At 45.8% G+C, this 17,421-nt stretch overlaps 1 non-coding gene and 1 pseudogene across 1 annotated transcript; one reads left to right on the plus strand and one right to left on the minus strand.

The window, feature by feature from the left end:
• Positions 1-5,759: 5,759 nt before the first annotated feature.
• On the minus strand, positions 5,760-17,198 carry LOC126020212 (40S ribosomal protein S6-like; annotated as a pseudogene).
• On the plus strand, positions 15,429-15,561 carry LOC126021040 (small nucleolar RNA SNORA70). The gene has a single exon (XR_007499659.1). It is a non-coding gene; the product is annotated as a small nucleolar RNA SNORA70 (small nucleolar RNA).
• Positions 17,199-17,421: the final 223 nt, after the last annotated feature.

A 17,421-nucleotide genomic window follows, 5' to 3' on the forward strand; every position in this document is an offset into this window, starting at 1 on the left:
AGCTCCTCTTGCCTGAGGGTGTGTTCCTGCATGTGTACACGTGGAATGCATACATGTGTGTATGCATATGTGTGAACATGTCTATGTCTTTGCACTTCATACTTATTCCTGTAATTGCCATGTACAAACCTGCCCTTACACCTCCTCCCTCTACTTCCCCTGTGCCCAAGACTTGTTTCGAAGGCCAGCTCCCACTTCCTGGTACCCAGGGCAGCCCAGCAAACTCTTATGTCTTTCAGGACCTTTCAAGGTGGAAGGGGAGAGTTCTCCACTCACAGGAGTCTGTACCCCACTCTCCTGCTCCCAAGGAAGCAAGCAGGACACATAGCTTCCCCAGACAGCTGAGCCTCTGGCGATGTCTACAGAGGCAGATTCTGGGTGTAGACTCGCAGCCTTGCCTTGCAGATGAGCAATTGCCACTTGTGGCTGCTTGTAAACACCATCTGCCTGGGAAATTATGGGACCAGAAGAGGGGAGACAGCCGAGCAGCCAGAGAAAGACGGGGTGTGGGTGTAAGCAAGTGTACAGGGGCCACAAGCTCAGAGCTAGCCCCACCCTCATGGAGGCAGCTGGCGCGGGATCTCCCACCATGGAGACGAGTGTGGATGGTGAACACCATCGTGGTCCCTTCCTTATGATCCTGGCCACTGTCTGGAGTGAAGGAGAAAGATGACTTTTCATCCCTCCATGTGGGACTGCCACCCTGTTCCTCTGTACTCCCTCATGCCTACCTGTCAGGGCCACATGGGCCTCTAGCTATTGTGTTTCTCAGTCAAGTGCACCCCAGCCCCAAGTTCTGGGCTCCCTTGGAAGATTGCAAATGAGTGTTTAGGAACGGGAGCTGCTACCCAGATCTAGCAGGAGAAATTACTGTAAGGTGATATTCCAAACACTTCTTCCAGCTGGGGACTGATCCCAGCATCTGTGGATTGAAAGCTCTGAGGCCTGTAAGCTGTGGCCTTACGGTTGCAGCAGTGAACTCCGGACTGAGTGCATAAGGGTGTGGGGAGGGTCCTTCTGGCTGCTGAGCTTCTGAGTCATGGAGACACATTGGGGCCCAGCGGACAGACACAGAGTGGCTAGGTAATTGGGTGCAGAACACTGCTGTTATTCGCAAGTTGCTGCATTATCTGCAAGACTGCCTGCTTCTTGGCCGCAGGAACCACAAAGCTGTAAAGGCTACCCAGATGCTTGGCTGCACCGCTGCAAGGGCCCAAGGCTGCCAGGGCCGGGTGCTGCAAGGCTCTCAGGGGCCCATGGAGCCCAGCTGTCAGGTGGGGCCTCATGACCAGCCAGACACTCAATTTGTAGCTTCCCAGGTGGCCTGAGGGGGAGAGAGAGGAGAGGAGAGGTAGAAATCAAAACCAAATACCCCTTTTATTCCTGCCCAGAATCTGAAGCCTGCTGTGGTCCAGGGGTTTTGAGAGAGAAGGAGAAGGGGGGGAAGAGAGGTAGAAAGGAAGAGAAGGAGAGGGAGAGAAGGAGAGAGAGAGAGAGAGAGAGAGAGAGAGAGAGAGAGAGAGAGAGAGAGAGAGAGAGAGAGAGAGAGAGAGAGAGAAAGAGAGTCCCTCTGACTGGAGGGAGAGCCAGGGGAGGCCTGTAGATCCAAGTTCAAGGGAGAATAGAAAAAGAAGGGTGTTGAATTAATTATTAATTATAAAGTCCTAGTATTGTATGGTGGAATGATGGTGAGGCCTTTCTCAGCCCAGCCCAGTGCCTGCAGCCCCTTTGGCCCACAGGTCTGTGAGTTTAGGATAACGGAGAGGAAATGATCCACAGCAGACAAATGAAGTTTCAGGAGACATAAAGTTTCATTACAAGGCCTTATCCGCCATGTGCATATTCCTCACATGGCCTCTAAGCTAAGCAGCCTCTCTGCATCCATCCTGTCTCTGATCTTCTTTGCTGCTTCTGCCTCTCATCCGTCCTTGAGCCTACTCTTAATTACCAACCACAGACCCTCCCAGATGTGGGAGAGTCTCATCATCCAGGTAGGATTGGTATTTGGTTTGGGGGAGGGATAACAAAAGGGTAGATACAAAGTAGGCAGCATTTCCCAGTGTTTTATCTCTGGCCTTCCCTGACCAGACAGTGCTGCTCTGGTCACTATCCTGGGACCCCCAGCAAAGGTCCAAGATTTTCCTTTTATACCCTGCTTGACAAGGAGTCATGCCCTGGGGCATGTCCAGGGATGTGTCCAGGTCCAACTGTCATTACAGTGGGAGTATCCAAAGGATGTATCCAAGTTCAGCTGCTGTTACATCAACAATTTGGGACTGATCCCAATTCTTCTAGTAAAGTGGTTTTGTGGATTTAAAGGCCTCTTGTATGACATCATGACTTTCTAATCTTTCTTTCCCATTACAAGGGCTGGAGAGAGGATCAGATAAGCTAATATATTTCAGTGTGTGCTTAGAAATCATGAGAACATTCAGTTCTCAGCTTCACAGCTCAGGAGAAAGTGGGAGTAAAAGAGATTCTTAGAGGCCTGGCCAAGGCCAAAGCTTCACTCCACAGCTCCCCCTGAACCTCAGGAGAAATAGAAGGCATTTGACTGTATGTGACACGACTTGCTTTGCTGCATTATGAATCTGAGACTTTAGGCTTAAAGTGACTGCTTTCCTGAGCCTCAGTTTCCCTGTCTTGATGTGGAGGAAGGTTGAGATGAAGTCAAACCTTGTCTGTAAAGTATTAACCCCTCTCTTCGGGAAGTGGGGGCGATGTGGAGGAGGAAGGAGCAGGGAGCACAACATGTTTCTCAACATCTGTAGATGTATCAGGAGTGGGCAAGCCGACTGGCCCTGTCACCTCAGAAGCCCAGAGTAGTGAGGGAAGGTCCCAGAAAGTCCCTCTGGCTGAAAAGGAGCCTTTTGCACTCTGTTCTCCAAAATTTATAGCTCCACGGAGGGAGGAGTAGCCCTGTCTCTACTGGATGCAGTTGGAACTTGATTGACATCCCAGGAAAAGCATCATAAAAAACTTTGCACAGGCATCCATGCCACTGGACAACCAGGTGACCAAGAGATCCCTAAGGACTTGCCACTTCTCGGAATTGAGACCTTATGTTCCTTTACTGCCCTTATCAAAGCAGTCTGGGGGGGGGGGTTGGAGGGGGCAGGTAGGGGACAGATAGCCTCTTCTGGCTGTGTGGCACAGAAAATAAACTCTGTCTGCAGGACCATCCCTGCAGCAATTTGGGGACTTCCGTCTGCCACATTCTCTGCAGCAACAATAACCCCATGGCTATCCAACAGGAAGCTCACTGGACTCAGGATGAAAAAGTAATGTGCCAGTAACCAAGATCAGTGCCTGCTCCTGAGAATGTCAAGGGTGCTTGACTTTGAGCAGAATTTCAATCCAGACCAAAATATCTTTATACTCCTTTGCCCCAAGAGTTTTAATTTACTTGTTCAAATATAGGGGAAATACAGAAAACACAATAAACCAGATAAACTTAACATATTCGAATGAAATTCTTTCTATGACTTTATCTCCAAGTCCTTGAACAGTATTTTTATAGTATTTCCTTTGGTCATGTTACCTACATGTCCCTATGCAGACTAAAGTGAGGAAATGTAGTAGCTTGGGACTCTGTCACACTGTAATTTGGTAAGATGGTAGGACTGGGTTTATCCTAGGTGGTCAGTAATCACAAAGGACTCCAAACACTCAACAAAGGCATTGTCTTGATTAAGGCATTAAACATTACACAGGGTAAAGGAGAGCCTAGACTCTTGAAAAATGCATGGCTTGGTAGTGTAGATAGGAGAGTAGAGGAAATCTCAATTGAGAAGTGTTTTATGATTTCAAGGGGGCTTATGGAAACCCCCATTGATAAAGGCTCCATCAGTTGAAGAGGAATAATAATCCCCAAGTTAGCAGAATACAGCTGACTGCATTTAACCCCCAAAGTCAAAATGGGCACATCTAATCTACCCAGTAGTGAGCGTTGCCTGGCTTGGATAGATCTTTGGTGGTAAAATTGTTCTCCCTTAGGTGGTGGGGGAGAGATAAGGGTGTCTACTAAGTTACCATTTGGTTTATGTACCAAAAACTACTCTTGGTCTCATTGATCCAAATCTGACTAGAGTCACCAAAGATGAGAGCCAAGACCAATCATTGAATTTCTCAGTCAGTCTCCAAATCCAGGAACCTTTAACAACAGAAATCCTGCTTTTCCTTCATGTCCCACAGCCACCCCATGCCACCTCATCAACCAGCTTCATCAACTCATTTTCTTCTCTAAAGAGATATAAAGCTAACCATGAAAAATCATGGGTACACCGGCCTTAAAAAACCAATAACACTAAATAATCAACTAGCAGCGAACAGTTTAGTAAATCTTCAGACAATAACTGAAGGCTCCCATTGTGAGATATAACAATTTCCACAAATTTTCTTTTGTTGAATTTTTCCCCATAATTCCATCACCACTTAGTTGTAAGCAAGCAATATAAAGAAAATTATTTCATGCTTGACAAGTGTCAGGCTTTGGGGTGAGTGGGAATTGGGAATAATAGCAGAGAAAATGTTACACTGATGGTGGGATGCATGCAGGGACTTCAAATGCCAGAAATAAATGTTATCATGAACAGCTATGTAAACCACGGTATTTAAATAAAGCAATAAAAATATAAAAAAAGAATACCTGGAAGTCTGGTTGTGTGTGTGTGTGTGTGTGTGTGTGTGTGTGTGTGTGTGTGTATACTCAGAAATGAACAGTTTTGTTTGATACATGTGGTCCTTTCTTACTCTACATTGTTCATAGGAACTAGGACTGGAGCAATAGCAGAGTGGTAGACTTTTGCCTTGCACACGGCCAACACAGGACAAACCCTGGTTTGATTCCCAGCATCCCATATGGTCCCCAGAGCCTGCTAGGAGCAATTTCTAAGCACAGAGTCAGGAGTAACCCCTGAACACCGCAAAAGAGAAGTATTAAAAACTATTTCACCCTCAAAATAGATATCCTGTGTCCCCTTGAGAAATTCTTTATGTATAATAAGCATACACATGTAAAATGGGCATAAGGTATATCTTACAAATGCAGAAGCAATCAATATACATCCTATAAATCTTATTCAGAGTTTTTCCCAACAAAATCTAAGACTATTTCCTTGAGGGATAAAGCATTGAAGATGGAACTATCTAAGCTTTTGGGGAATGACTAGACATTAGCTCTAAAAAAAATGAATTACTTGAGATCCAAAGTGTGAGTGACACGGAAGACTGTCTTAGTGCAAATCCAACTCCCAGTGGGATCATTTGGCTCTATAGGATTTACAAAAGATTCTTGGTTACTTCCATCCTCCTCCTCCTCCTCCTCCTCATTATCATGATATTTTTTTAAATTTCTTTTATTGATCAAGGCTCTGTGATTTGTAATACTGTGAATGATGCTTTCCCACACATATAATTCCAACATCACACCCATCATCAGTGTACCCACCTCCCTCCCCAAGAAGCCCAATGTCCCTCCCTTTCATACCCCCTTACTCCCCACCAAATCTAGGTGTTTTCCCATTGTGCTGCCATTTTCCCTTTCTGTGCACTTTTAAGTTCCACATATGAGACAGATTGTTCTGTATCTATCCCTTTTCCTTGGGCCAATTTCACTCAACATTGTATCATCTAGGTTCATCCATGATGAACAGATTGCATGAGTTTATTCTTTCTTTAAAAATATATAATATGCCATTGTGTATATCTTAAAATCATAGTCATCATAAACATATTTTCAGTAATTAAAAAATTCATTTTTAACTGGATTCAGACTTAGAAGTAGAAGCTCTCAAAGAAGACAGCCTTCATTTCTGGCCATCTTCTCCTGGTACTGCTCTTTTGCCTTCTTCATTCTCTTTGCCAACACTTTAGTATGTTCTACGGTCTTTTACCAGTTTCCTTGACGCAGTACATCAGTGTATGCATCATAGGACACGTGTGTAACAAGACATTGGATCTTGGATTCTTTGGTCCTAGGTTTTTTTCACCTTCTTTCATTAGGAGATTCTTTACAATATACTGGTGAGCATCATCTTCTTTAGAGATATGGAAAAGTTTGTGGATTTTGCTGGCTCTTTTTGGGTCCTAGACACCGAGGAGGTGCACTAGTATCAGTTTATTCAAGAATAACCATCTCCCCTTTCTTTACAATGACCCAGTTGAGAAATTGGCATCCACAATGCAACCAGGAACAGATGTGTGTTTTCTTTCATTGGTCCTCCCCTGTCTATTACAGGAATGTCCCATACTCAGCAGCAATTGGACTCAACCAGGGGTCAAGATTCGCTACTTCATGGGGAAATCTTGCTCATCATTCCCACTTGATCTGGACCACTTGACCCTTCCATTCTTCTCCCAGATGACAGTAGCATCTTGGATTGCCATCTGCTTTTCATAGTGTTCAAAGTTTGCATTTATAGATGTTCAGCTTCCTGTTGAGACCATCCAACATCTCTTTAGTGGCCACAGAAAAAGAAATGAAATCATCTTTAACTCGTGAGTTTTTCCTCAAGTGCATGCTTTAGTTGCAGAAAATTCAAGCATGCTGAGTTTTTCAATGATTGTTCATTTAGTTGCTTTTTTATAATACAAACTCATTTGAAAATTATAGCCTAAGATGTGATTCATTCTTTGAAGAGTTCCCGCTTCCTCTTTTCAATGAACGTAGGACCCTTAAGCTCTATCACTTGGGCCACGTTTACTTTTTCAATGACGTTGAACAAATCTATAAAATGTCCAATCATTGTTATGAGACCTGACTGTTTCTAATAGAAGTGGTTTCTGATCTTCCTCTCTGGCTATGGCTTAGTTAGTTTTGACACTTTTCATTGTATTTTTAGTTTCATTTATTTTCATCTTACTTTCAGCATTTCAGGGTTGAGGATGTAGCACATACAAGGTTGTGTCTCAGTGGATTGTTTTATAACACAATGATGAAATTTACTTTATTCCTTGCAAGCTTTTTTCTCCTATAAGCTGATGCAGTTTTATTTGTTATTACCATTGTGAAAACTTTATTTGATTAACTTATGCCTTGAAAATAATTCCCCAAGTTTTTCTTCATAACCTTTCACTGCCCTATAATTTTATAGATTTGATTAAATGCTTTTCTTCTTTTCATTTTAACCCCATCTGACAGGTTTAGCAGGTTGATTTAATTTATAATTATTGTGATTACTGCTAATACATTCAGTCAGACTTGTTTCTAGGGTCTGGTTCCTCCTGCTCAGCTTTTTACTTTTCTTTTCCACCTTCTGCTAAGCTGGTAAAATCAAAGACATCTGTTCTCTTTCCTCTTTCTAAAGTTCTTGATGGTTTATCACTGATCCTATATTTTTTAAAGATCACAGCTCTTGTTCCCATGGAGCTAGAGTAGGTAGGGTACAGGGGTAGGGTGTATGCCTTGCATGAGGCTGATCCAGGACGAACTCCAGTTTGATCCTCAGCATCCCATATGGTTTCCCATGCCAGGAACGATTTCTGAGTGCAGAGCCAGAAGTAACCCCTGAGCGCTACTAGGTGTGCCTTCCCAACCAAAAATCAGCTCTTGTTCCCTCCCAAACAAAGCCAATGCTTAAATGCATTTACCCAGCAAGTCTCAATTTTCCCTCAACCTCATTCATTTCTCAGTCACAGACCCTGCGCCAATGTGGCAGGAACTGTGCCTCGAGCTGAAGGGACAGCGGAGAGCAGAGCACAGTCCTACTTTGGTGGGTTTTCTAATCTAGGGTGCTTACACTCACCCCTGTTTCTTTTTATAATGGTTCATAGCTCTTTTCCTCTCTTTCTTCCTTTCTTTCTCTCCTCTGTCTCCTCCTCCTCTTTTTCCTCCTCCTCCTCCTCCTTCTCTGCCTCCTCCTCCATCACTTCTTCCTCCTTTCCCTCTTCTTCCTCTTACTCTTCTTCCTCTCCTCCTCTTCTTCCTCTTCCTCCTCCTCTTCCTCCTCTTCCTTCTTCTTCTTCTTCCTCCTCCTCCTCCTCCTGCTCCTTCTTCTCCTCCTTCTTCTTCTTGTGCAGTGCAGGGATTGATCCCAGACCTTATAGGCCAAGACTGATGTTCTCTCACTGAGCCACAATTGCTTCCTGTTTGTCTCTTTTTCTTCCTTTTCATCTCTTCGATTTTTCTGGTGTATTCTCTGATACAATCTTCACTTGACTCTATCTCTGTTGGTCTCTGTTCTTAGTCATTGGGCTTTACATTATAATGGACGCACATCTTGTTGTTTTTGAGACCTCCAACCTTGTTTTCAATTATTCTTGACTGGATATTGTTTCATCCTATTTTGTTCATGTCTGTGGATGATTTTTCTTCATTGGTCCTTAGAGACCCTAAACACATTTAGTTTTAAAAATTCCTATTCACTCTCTGATTTTAATTTTAAATGGAGTGACTATATGAACTTGATCTCCCTGATATTTACTTTTCTGCCTACAGTTCTCATTTTGTATTCTATTTTAGGCCATCTTTATGGGGGGGGAGGTTGTTTTCTCTCTCTGGGATTTATGCTGCAGTCTCTACCAACTCCCCACTCTCCAGAGCCCATAGTGATCAATTTGTCCTAAACACCTCAGAAGGCTTTAGGAAGCCCTGGGGACAGAGTCAGGTCACAAAAATGTCTCTGTCTTTCTCCCTTTTTGTACACATGTAGATAAAAAGAGACCTAGGCAAACGGATTACTGCATTTCTAACCCTTTTCCTTCCACACTGGGGGAATATCCACCCTAATTCTGTTGGTTGGCAGAAACCCTGGTTCCATTTCTTATCACAGAGCCCTTTAGACCCAAGAACTAACAAGCTCCGATCCAGCACTATCTACTGTGCTCCAGAATCCTGCAGATATTAGGGGCTATATTGGTAGGTATTTGGGTCCAAGATGCTGGGAACAAGAGACAAAGGTTTCCTAACTAGAGTGCTGGGTGCCACCAAGGTCCACTCCTTGGCAAAAGACTCTCCCAGTGGCTTCACACCAGCTCCTAGAACCCACCTATCTGCCCTCCACCCCAGCCTTCCTTGGGCCCCAAGTTCCTCTATGCAAAGGCACCCCAAGTACATACACAGAGATCACAAAAGCTCCATTTAAGGGAAGGAGTAGTTTTAGTGTGGTTCTGTCTGATTCTGGCTCTGGATTCCAAGAATGAGGCGACTTTTAGGATTGAGTTCAGGGTCAACGAGACCGTCTCAGCCTCCAATCAACTCCCAATCTCACCCTGATGTCTTCATCGGCATTAACAGACCTCAAAGCAGCCATTGTGATATATTTGGTCCCAACTATATTACTTGAAAAAGCGTTCTTGTTTCTTGTTGATCTCAGCCAAGGATTTAGACCTTTGTCTAAGTCTGGGTGATCAACAATAGGTTCAATAATTAATATGGCAGGCAGACGTTCTGGGCAAGTGTACTTGTTGTCTCAAGAAGAGGATTGCTGCTGGTTAAAGTTATTGTGACTCATTGGGCTACAGATCTTGCTTTGCACACTGTATACGGGAAGCCCAGGTTTGAAACCAAACCAAGAAAATAGTTTCTGACCCTTCAGCAAATGAAACTTCTCCCCACTTGCTCCAGTACTCTTCACATCCTACGGGGATTAAGCAAGTGTTGCCCCTTATTTAATTTCAAGGTTAAATGAAAACCAGCACAGGCCTTTGTATTGGACACTGCAAGTAGGACACAGATGAAATATCTTTTTTTAATTCTCAGGGGCCATCTCTGATAATGCTCAGGGCTCCCTCCTGGCTCTGCACTCAAGGATCACTTCTAGCAGGATTCAGGGGACCCTCCTTGGTGATGAGATTGAAGTAAGAATTGAACCTGGATTGCTAGTGTCCAAGGTGAATGCTTTACCTACAGGTCTCTCTCTCTCTCTCTCTCTCTCTCTCTCTCTCTCTCTCTCTCTCTCTCTCTCTCTCTCTCTCTCTCCCTCCCTCCCTCCCTCCCTCTCTCTGTGTGTGTGTGTCTGTCTCTTCTCTCTCTTGCCCCTATTTAAAACTATTGTGTTCATGTGCAGTCTTACAGATAAGCACTGCATAGGCTCATGACTGCTGTCAACCCCCAGGGGTTCAAAAGGCTGGTAGTGCCTGCATAGGTAATTCTGCAGCCCAATGGGGTGCAGTCAACCCCAAATCCTCGGCATTCTTCATCAGTCCAGTTTCTCTACTGGAGTTTGTAAGTACAAGACAGGACCATGGATTAGAGCTGCATCTCCCTTAATTTCTCTTCTGACACATCAGCTGCAAACCACTAGGAACATGTTCGAATTTGGGCCAATTATAGGCTGGATGATGGATTTCCATCTGGGCTGGATTCCCACTCACTTTGGCCATCATCTGAATGTGGGGACTGAACAGGGTTTTTTTAAGGGCAAGATGACAGGGAAAGGAAGTGTGGTCTACTGGCCTGGCATGGTACCATGACCCAGCCAGTGCACCTGTGACTGTGCTGTGAATGTGAACTCTGCTGGTTTTCAGGGGCATCATGTAAACGTTCAAACAAGGTAATTTGTCTCAAAAAGAGACTTGAGCTGCGGCACTGCCATATACAGGCAGGTCACTCCATCCTTTTGAAGATTTGTGCCTTCCTTGGAGCTATAGAAATGTACCTTTGTGAGGGGCCGGAGCGATAACACAGCGGTAAGGCGGTTTGCCTTGCACGCGGCCAACACAGGACGAACCCTGGTTCGAATCCCAGCATCTTATATGGTTCCCCGAGCCTGCCGGGAGCGACTTCTGAGCACAAAGCCAGGAGTAACTCTTGAGCACTGCTGTGTGATTCCACCCCCACCCCACCCACCCCCAATTAAAAAAAAATGTACCCTTGTGGTGAGAGATGTAAATGGCTTCTTCTGAGGGGCCTGGGGCCTGTCTCGTGCCTCTGCCCACAAGAGAAGAAAACTCCCACTTCTCAGCAAGGCTGCCCTTGGGCAGACCTGAAGTCAAAGTCACTCCTTGGTGTGAGAGCCCAGGTCAAGTCAATGGCGGAGAGGGGTATCTCTGCTTCCTTCCCTAAATGATGCCTGAGAGGTGTTGAGAGAGACACCTTGGAGAAGCTGAGTGGGACACCCCAGAAATCACTAGATTTCCAATCACCCTCAGCGGTGTCTCTGGGCACCACTCTTTGAGGTTTTCCAAAGGCATTTCTATGCTGGAGGGAATCAACAGAGTAAGAATGCCAGGCAGTTGAGCCCACAAAAGGCAACAGGAGCCCAGGCCACAGCCTTGGATCCCAGAGAACAGCCTGAGATCCCCTTGAACACTTTCTCAAATAGTCTGGGATAAACCTAAACCCCCATTATTTGAATGGCCCAGGTGGGTGGGCCAGACTGAATCCACCAAAGATGGTGACCCCCCCCAAATGAAATCTCACTTCAGCTCAAAGCTCCTCTTTCCTCTTCCCTTCACAACTCTTCAGGGGATTCCTGAGGGCTCAAGGACACAGGAAAGGGACTGAAATATAGACAACCCCACTCACCTTTCTGCCTTTCTGCAGGGCAAGCCAGGCCCCTTCGTCGAGGCTCCTTCCAGGTCGTGGCCCCTGACTCTCCATTACATCACCAGGGCTAGGAAAAGCACAGAAAGTCTGTGTCCTTAAGTGGGTTCACCTACCTTGCTGCTTTTTTTTTTTTCTTTTCGTGCTGAAAATACCTTGCTGCTTTTGAAGTTTCTCAAACTCTTTCAATCTCCATTATGTCTTACCTGTCAAGGCTGGCCAAGAGTCTCATTTTCTGAGTTCCTTCCAGTTGTGTAATGATTCAAACAGTATATTTAGATTGTTTGATTTAACATATCTGGACTAAGTTTTTAAAGTAACTAATCAATCAATCCAAAAAAAAAAAAAGTCCATTTAGGAAGGGGCCAGAGTGATAGCACAGCCAGTAGAATGTCATCCACCTGGGACCGACCCCTGGTATCCCATAAGGACACCTGAGACTGCTAGGAGCAATTTCTGAATGCAAAGTTGGGAGTAACCCCTGAGCACCACTGGGTGTGGCTCAAACACAAACAACAACAACAACATTTAAACACACATGTGCACAATGGCAATGGTGTTTCTGTGTGTGTGTGTGTGTGTGTGTGTGTGTGTGTGTGTGTAAAGCATGTGTGAGTGGTATGTGGATGTTATGAGTAGTTATAAGGATTGTTTGTGATGCAACTGTGTGGTGACCTCTGCCTTGGCTTTCATACCACTCTTTAAAAAAAAAAACTTTATGGATTGATTGATTGATTGGTTTTTGGGCCATACTCAGCAGTGCTCAGGGGTTACTCCTGGCTCTGCACTCAGAAATCACCCCTGGCAGGCTGGGAGCCCATATGGGATGCCGGGAATTAAACCGGGTCCCTCCTGGGTCAGCCAAATTCAAGACAAACGCCCCTCCTGCTGTGCTAACTCTCTGGCCTCCATACCACTCTTTTCTTCTTCTCCTTATGGCCTCCACCCACCCTGTCTGAGGTGCCTAACCCCCAATTCTGTTTCTATCACTTCCAGGAGACAGGAAGTGATTATGAATAACCCCATCCTGACCAAATAATTCTAGAGCATTCCAGGAGATTCTGGCAACTGAAGTGCAATGTATGTGTAAAGTGAGAGTGGGGATACAACTTCCAAAAAGTCCCACCACACTGGAAATTTCCACCACAATTTCTGGAAAGTTCCATTGCTTCTCCAAATGGTCCACTTCTAGGATGCTACTAGTCTGAGGAAAGGCTCTGGAACTGTCTACCAGAGGTCCTCACAGAGTTCACCAGTGAAATCAGAGGCAAGAGATTCATTGAATATAAATATCAAACCACAGAAAGAATCTTTTCCCTGAAGACCAGCATGTGCCACTTAGTTCCTTATCTGCCAGAACGCACAGTGGCATCTTGCCCAGCTGCATGCTCCATGCCTGCTGGCTGGAGCGCAGGGACTGAGCAAGCCAGTTGAAAACTGTCTTTCTACTTGCATGAAGAAAGAACTTTTATGGCCCTTGCTCGGTTTTAAAATGTTTCACAGCAGTTTACTCACTTAGCCATTAAAAATCAGGAAGTGCTAAAAAAAGACATATATATATATATATATATATATATGTATATATAAAACATTGGTCATGTACATTTTTTTAAAAGATCTTTGCTGCTTTTCTTTTTCAGTTCCCATGTGGTTTGAAAATACGTCTGGCCTCAGTATAACCCATGAAGTGGGACTGAGATCAAAATCTCCCATTGTGGATCCAGCATGAGTGCACAGAAAATAGGGGGCTTGCCTTGCATGCTGCCAACTTGGGTTTGATCTCTGGCACCACATATACTCTCCTGAGTGATCCCTAAGCACAGAGCCAGGAAAAAACCCTTAGTGTGTGCCCCCCCCCAAAAAAGAAAAGAAAAACAAAAGAAGAAACAAACAAAAATGAAGCCAGAGAGATAGTACAGTGGGTAGGGCCAACCCCCCTGTCCCCACTCTAATCTGAGCTGGAAAGATGGCTCAGAGAACCAGAGCACATCCTCTGCATTCAGGAGGTCTGGGTTTGGTCCTTGGCACTTCAGGGTCCCCTGAGCACCACCAGATCCTGAAGTAGCTCCCGAGTATCACCGGGTGTGACCCCCCCAAACCAAAAACAAAATAATGTAAAATACTTCCTCATAAGACTCGTGTGGTTAAATCTGAAGGTGTGTCACCAGGCCCCCTTCCAGTCCTTAATCAACACCTTAGTTCCGGTGGACTGAGCTCAGTATGATCAGGTAGGAGCAGAGTGCTAAATCAGGAACGCCTGATTCTGTTATGATCCATTTTTCTCTGAGTGAGAAGTCAGAGCCAATCTATCAGCTTTTAAATCCACTGATCTAATCAGGCTCTTGAAATTGATAACCGGGAGGGAGGGAGGGAGGGGGCTGCCTACGGAGCCCCAGCAGACAGACCGGATGCGGGGAGGAAATGAGACCTGGTGCAGAGAAACAGCAAAACAAGTGCTAGCTGCTCCTGGAGAATCTCAGGGGTGAGGGAGACCTGCAGCTCCTAAACCCACACACGGATCAAGGCAAAGAAATGCTGAAGCCACTCGAGATGTTCAGCCACGCAGGAATTCTCCTCTGAGATTGTCTGTGCTTGGGCCCTGAGACTTACAAAACGATGCGGTGGTGGAAGGTTGTTTTTGTTTTCTAAACAGCAATAAAACTCCAGAAGATCTTGTTGTCTAGAGGTTGATCATCAGATTCTAAAGTTTATCAAGAAAACAGGATTGTCAGAGCAATAGGACAGCAAGTAGGGCTTGCTTTGTGCATGGCTAACCAGGATTCGATCCCCAGGCATCCCATCTGGTTCCCCATGTCCCGGCAGGAGTGATTCCTGAGCTCAGAGCCAGGAGTAAGCCCTTAGTACCACTGAATGTGGCCCAAAACCTAGAAAGAAAAGAAAATGAAGCCAGAGAGGAGAGAGAGTACAGTGGGTAGGGCACTTCCCTTGCACACAGCAAACTTGGATTCAATACCCAGCATCCCATATGGTCCTCCAGAGCTCTACCAGGAGGGATCCTTGAACAGAGAACCAGGAGTCAGTCTTAAGCATCACTGGGTCCGACCCAGAAACAAACTAACAAGCATAACGTTTCTATAGGGAAAAGAGCCAGAACAGCCAACTCAGTATTGAAGGGCAAAGTTGGAGAAAGGGCACTTCCTGGCTTTGAGACTTACTAAAAAGCCATCTGATCAATTCATGTGGTGCTGGTGGAGAACAAACAAATAAATCAATGGAACAGAGACAGGAGGCCGGGTGGAGACCCACAGGCATGGAGTCAGCTGACCTTTGACAAGAAACAAACACGATCAATCGGGTTGAATAAGGACAAGTCTTCTCAACAAATGGTGCTGAGCCGCCCTATTCCCCAGCCCAGCACCCTGGGCCTAAGGCTCCTGTATAGGAAAAACAGGTGCCCAGGCAAAAAGCAGATGCTCATCAACTTCGGTTAGTGTGGAAAAACAGCAGCAAAAGGGTGGCACACACAAATAAAAATGTGTTTCTGGCTTTTTTTTTTTTTCCTACTGGGAGATCTGAAAATGACCTCATGATGATGAGAAAGAAGAGAGGACCAAACCACTGATCACATTTTCTCCCAGAGCCTCTGTGAGAGTTTCTCTGTGACTGTCAACACAGCCATCTGAGTCACCTAAAAGCTGTGTGAGGAGCCAGGAGTCCAGCTTACTGTTCCAAATAAGATTTTTGAAGCTCCACTGCATTTGCCCTTATCTAGCTGGCCATGGTCTTTGCTGGCTTGTCTGGCAGTGTGTGTGTTTTGTGTGTGTGTATGTGTGTGTTTTGTGTCTCCCCGCACTCTCACCCATATCAAAAGCAGCATTTGTCAAGCATTTTACACATGCTGCCATATTCCTTGTCAAAAGGAACTGAAGCATAAAATGACCAGACTTCCCACCATCAATGTTAAAATGAACAAATCTCAGCACCGCCCATTAAAGCTGAGACTATGCGTTTTCCCCCAGGGGACCCTGTCAGTGGCTGCAGATAGCAAACAGCCTCCTTAGTCATGTAGCAACCTGTGGCCTGTGTGGCTGTTCTAAGGGACCTTGGAGATGGTTATCTGCAGTGTACATTCCTATCTGCTCTCATGCTAGCCTTGATCTTGGGTTCACAGCTATGCAGGTGCCTGAGAACAGTAGCCAGAGCCCACATTGGCCCAACCACCATGTCCATCTGCATAACTACTGCATAACCATCTGCATACAGGGACCATGAGACAGAGGTTCTCCACTGGGTCAGTCCAAATTCCCTGGACACCAGAAGATTCATATCTACGAGAAGTGAGACATACCAAGTTTAATGTGGATGAGTCTGAGACATGGACACTGGAAAGTGGTTCATCCCTGCGGGCTGTGGGACCACATACACCCCTAATCCTGGGCCAATGGACAAGTGGGAGACAGCTCTCCCGAGAGCCTGGGAGCTGTCCCCCCTGAGTCCCTGCTCCTCACTGCAGTCCTCAGCATCCCACCCAACATCACAGAAAAATCCTCATTGTTTTTGTTTTCATTTGTTTGTTTGTTTGTTTGTAGCCACACCCAGTGTTGCCAGGGGTTTACTCCTGGCTCTTTGTTTAAGAATCACTCCTGGTGGGGATAGATTTCAGATGGGTTTCAAGCAAAGTAAATGCCCACCCGCTGCCCCATCTCTCTGCCCCTAAACCCTGCTTCTTAACAAAACAAACCTGGGGCCTGGGAGACTGTTCAGGGACTTAAGAGCACCTGCTAAGCAGTTCAATCCCTGGGGCCACCATATGTGCCATGAATGGGTCCATCAACTTTGCTTGTTGATCTCAGCAGTTCTGCCCAGGATCTCTGGCACAGCCAGCAGCATGAGTGTGCCCTGGTAAGCACAACAATATGAATGTATGTGAGCAACACACAGTGTTGCACAGGCCATCAAACACACGAGTGACAGAGGCATCCTGCCATGAGGGCAAGCCACGATCCAGTGTGACTCCAGTGCTGTGTGACCCCTACTTACCAAAACAACAAAGGGAAGACAAGGGGCTGGTGGAAACTAGAGCTTTCTCAGGGTTAAACTTTCCAGCTTCAACAGAAACCATCTCCTGCCCAACCCAGCAAACATCTCCTGCCGGGTTCTCCTCACTCCAGGAACAGCAACACAGGCAGGTTGTCTGTTCCAGTGCCAGCCAAATGGGGTCTTGACATCCTGGGGTTTCCTGGGAAATGAGCCTGGCACCTTCTCTAGGTACCTCAGATGCTCCTGAGGTGGGGGGGGCCGCTGAGTTGGCAACCTAGACCCTCATCCCACCCCAGTGATTAGGAGACACACTCACATGCCTTCTGTTTCTTGAGGGACTTCAGCATCTCCAGCCTGGCTATCTAACTCGTCATGAGAAGATGCTCTGCCTCTGGGTCCTTGAGTAACTCTGGGAGCTTTAGTTCAGAATGTTGGGTATCAGGTCAGAGCAATAGTACAGTATGTTTTGTTGGAGAGGGTTGCTAACCTTGCACATAGTTGTGCAAGTTTCATCCCTGCACCCCATGTGGTCTTCAGAGACCTAACAGGAGTGACCTCTGAGCACAGGGCCAGGAATGTTACCCAGGGATGCAGGGTATTCCCAGGAGATTGCCCAACTCTGCAGGAGGGTAAGGATGAGGTATAGGACGTGGCACTCCTGGGCACTTACAGTGTCAGAGTGGAACTCTGTAGGCACCCCAAACTTGGCCATACCCTCAACACAGACTCCAATTCTACAATCCCATTTCTGTGTTCAGGTAAATGAACTCTATTTTTTTTCTAAAACATTTATTCACAGGCACAAAGATGTCAGTCATGCTTGGTGATACTGTCAGTCTATTTCTTCTTTTCACTTCTGGGAGCTCCACAGATGAGGCCCATTGTGGAAAGAGCCTCTTCTCAAAATGGGGGTAAACAGACACACAGCCTCCCCA

This window comes from Suncus etruscus, chromosome 10, assembly GCF_024139225.1.
Source record: "Suncus etruscus isolate mSunEtr1 chromosome 10, mSunEtr1.pri.cur, whole genome shotgun sequence".
NCBI classification, from domain to species: domain Eukaryota; kingdom Metazoa; phylum Chordata; class Mammalia; order Eulipotyphla; family Soricidae; genus Suncus; species Suncus etruscus.